Here is a 3,913-nt window from a genome sequence, read left to right as displayed (position 1 = left end):
CTTGTTTCTTTGTTGATTTTATGCTTACATGATCTGTCTATTGCTGAGAGTGGAGTATTGAGGTCTCCTACAATTAATGTATTGTTATCAATATGACTCTTTATTTTGGTTAACAGTTGGCTTATGTAGATGGCTGCTCCCATGTTGGGGCATAGATATTTACAATTGTTAGATCTTCTTGTTGGATAAACCCTTTAAGAATGATATAGTGTCCTTCTGTGTCTCTAACTACAGTCTTTAGTTTAAAATCTAATTTATCTGGTATAAGAATTGTTACCCCAGCTTTCTTTTGAGGTCCATTGGCATGGAAGGTGAACCTCCATCCCTTCACTTTCAGTCTGCATGTATCTTTAGGTTCAAAATGAGTCTCTCATAGACAGCATATGGATGGGTCCTGTCTTTTTATCCAATCTGCAACCCTGTGCCGTTTTATGGGAGCATTTAGGCCACTCACGTTGAGAGTGATTATTGAAATATATGAATTTATTGTCATCATGTTGCCTGTGAAGTCCTTGTTTCTAATGATTGTCCCTGTAAATTTCTGTTGTATATCACTCTTGGGGTCTTTCTCCTTTTATAGAACCCCCCTTAATATTTCTTGCAGAGCTGGCTTAGTGGTCACATATTCTTTCATTTTCTGCCAGTCTTGGAAGCTCTGCATCTCTCCATACATTCTAAATGAGAGCTTTGCCGAATAAAGTATTCTTGGCTGTGTGTTCTTCTCGTTTAGGACCCTGAATATGTCTTGCCAGCCCTTTCTGGTTTGCCCGGTCTCTGTGGATAGGTCTGACTTTATTCTGATGTTCCTCCCTCTGTAAATAAGGAATCTCTTCCCCCTAATTGCCTTTAAGATGGTTTCTTTGGTTCTAAGATTTGCAAGTTTTACTATTACATGCTGGGGTGTTGTCCTGTTTTCCTTGATCTTGGGAGGGGTCCTCTCTGCCTCTAGGACATGAAAGCTTGTTTCATTCCCCAGACTAGGGAAGTTCTCAGCTACAATTTGCTCAAATATATCTTCTAGTCCTCTCTCTTTCTCCACCCCCTCAGGGATCCCAATAATTCTGCCATTGGAATGTTTCATGGTGTCACTTATTTCTCTGATTCTATTTTTTTTTTTTTTTTTTTTTTTTTTGGTTTTCCCAGAGAGTTTATTTGGGCAGACCTGAGATAGGGAGGCTCTGCATCTAAAAGAAGGTGTTGGGCCTCTTGGTGGTGAAGTGTGGCTTGTGCTGGTGATGCAGGACCTGGTGGGGCAGTAGGAACTTGATCTTGGAGTCGTGGAACTGCTTGATGGCTGGTCGGTGGGACTTGCTGGCTGTAATCTCCTCCACCTTCATGATCTGGGTTGAGTGGACCCAGGCACGGTGTCGGGCACCCATATCTCGGTAGCACTGGGTGATGGCATCCACAGTGGTCAGGTCCTGGTACTCCCGGTACATGTTGTGGGTGCCGTTGCACGAGTCATAGCACAGCCAGATGCTGAAGTTCTTCACCTGCAAGGGGGATTTCTTGAAAACCTGTCCACAGTAGACAATTTCCCTGAAAACTTCATCTTTTTCAGCTGAGACACAAAGTACCAGAAGTGGGACTTGGCGATGACATGATTAGGTGCAAAGATTCACTCACATGCGATACAGGGGCGGAGTGTGACATTTGGGGGTGGGCAGGCAGCGCCCCACCACTTTGTACTCTCGCAGTGTGCCCGAGGCCTTCATGGTGCACTCTCCGCTCTTGCCGCCACAAAAGAAAGGCTATATTTATGGATTTTGAGTTGTTTTTCCCTGGCCTCCTCTTTTCCCTTCTTGTCCATTAATTGGTCTTCTAGATCACTAATTCATTCTTCTGCCTCGCTTACCCTAGCTGTTAGATTATCTAGATTAGATTGGATATCACTGATAACATTTTTAAGTTCTGCCAATTCAGCTTTCATTTCTGCCCTTAGAGACTCTATGTTGCCATTAATCAATTTCTCCATTCTAGCCATTGTCTTCACAATTGCTACCCTGAATTCTATCTCCGGCATCTTGGTTATATCTGAATCCATTTGTAAACCTGTGGCATAAGTCATAATCTCTGAGTCTTTCCTATTTTGGGGGTTCCTCCTCCTAGTCATTCTGTTGAGGGGTGGTTGAGGGAATGTATAGAGTCCAAATTATTGACCACAACCCAAGCAAGATGCACCTGTTTATAGGGACCTTAGGGTTGCTGGCCTCTTGTTCTCCCAGCCTGTCTTCTGGGGAAGGGGCCTCCTGCCCTGTTACTCAGGCAACCCTGTTTGGGCAGAGTTGCCCTGCCCTCTGTGGCGGGGGATGGGCTCAGTGAAAACCGGTTTTGGGGGGCTTTTGTTCTCTGGCAGCTTTCCCTGGAGGCTTTCCGCGTGTCTCTTCTGAGAGTCAGAGCAGAAGAGATTGTTTCCAAACCTCTGCCTCAGAGCAGAGAGATCGCAGTCTGTTCTTCAGTGAGCTCTCCAGGCCACAATATCTCTGTTTCTGTCTGTGTTGCTATAAACTGCAGCGTCCTGGGTTGTGTGCCCTTCAGCAGCGCTCCCAGTCTTTGCCTCCAGGTCAGGGCACGTCCCTGCCCTTTGTACTTCTAAAACCACCAGCTGCCCCCAGTTCGCATGCGCCGTCCCACCGCTCTGGGTTTCTGTCTGGGGGGCTGCCCTAAAGTCCTTTCCCCTCGCTACCTTCTGCAACTCTGTGCCCCATCCCCAGCACAGGAGGCTATCGCTCATGGGCGGTGTAGGATCCCGACAGCTGGCTCCCTCCCCCTTCCATTTATCCTCCGATATCTGCCTGCGGAATCACAGCCCCCTGTTTGTACCTTGAAACCAACCGCCTCTGATATTCTGTTTGTAGAGATCCAGATATATCTTCTTACATCTCAGGCTGATTTCATGGGTGTTCAGTGTGGTCTGGTAGATATTCAGCTCAGTTCCAGGGACCGGTTGGAATAGGGTCCCCTACTCCTCTGCCATCTTTTCCCTCTCTCTCTTTAGTATTGATTCTAACATAGTATGAAGTAATCCTTCCTAGTACACTAACTCAAATGTACTTTGCAGTCAGTCTTGGAAGTATCTTATGTTGATATTAAGAGGAGAGAGCTAGTGTACTATAGAAATTTTAAATGAAGCCAAACTCTGCACATGTAAAACTTACAAAATATTTTGTCTACACTGTATTTTATCACATTAGACTTCCCATCTTCTTACATATGTTTTAAGATTATCTGTGTGTCTAGAGAGTTACCCTTACACATTTTTAACATAGTGGTGATCTGACAACAAATTAAACTGATGTTGAGTTAGACTTATGATAGATTACTAACCTACCGGGGCTCCTCGGTGGCTCAGTTGGTTGAGCGTCTGCCTTGGGCTCAGGTCATGATCTAGCTGTCCTGGGATTGAGCCCTGCGTCAGGCTCCCTGCTCGGTGGGGAGTCTGCTTCTCCCTTTCCCTCTACCCTTCTTCCCCCCACCCCCTCTTTTTCTTGTTCTCTCTCTCTCTCTCTCAAATAAATAAAATCTTTAAAAAAATTTTTTTTTTAAATTACTAACCTACTTTGCTTTATAAAGACTTAAGTTTAGTTTCTCTTAGGACATAAATTTAAATGTTTACTACTTCTAATCACCAGTGGAAGATGGTATATGACTATGTAGGTATGTACACACAGCACCCCTCCCACCCTTCATGAATTTCAGTCTCTGCTCAGAAAAGTCACAATCCTAAAATTAAGTGAAACTTTAAACCTGTATAGAGTGTTGTTGTACATTACCTGGAGCAATGTCTGAGATCACATAAATTTCAGAGTTGTTTCATTTCTTCTTGCTCAATTTTTTAAACTCATCATTTTGTACAGCATCTGTGGGGCACATTTGGCCCATGTCTGTTTTCCAGTTCTACTTCTTACCAGCT

General features: G+C 44.3%; 1 pseudogene; it reads right to left on the bottom strand.

The window, feature by feature from the left end:
• Positions 1 to 1,184: 1,184 nt before the first annotated feature.
• On the bottom strand, positions 1,185 to 1,870 carry LOC118010187 (annotated as a pseudogene).
• Between the last annotated feature and the right edge of the window lie 2,043 nt (positions 1,871 to 3,913).

Source organism: Mirounga leonina, unplaced genomic scaffold, assembly GCF_011800145.1.
Source record: "Mirounga leonina isolate KUSES-001 unplaced genomic scaffold, KU_Mleo_1.0 Mir_129, whole genome shotgun sequence".
In the NCBI taxonomy this organism is placed as follows: Eukaryota; Metazoa; Chordata; class Mammalia; order Carnivora; family Phocidae; genus Mirounga; species Mirounga leonina.
This window is presented reverse-complemented; position numbering and strand designations above follow the sequence as displayed.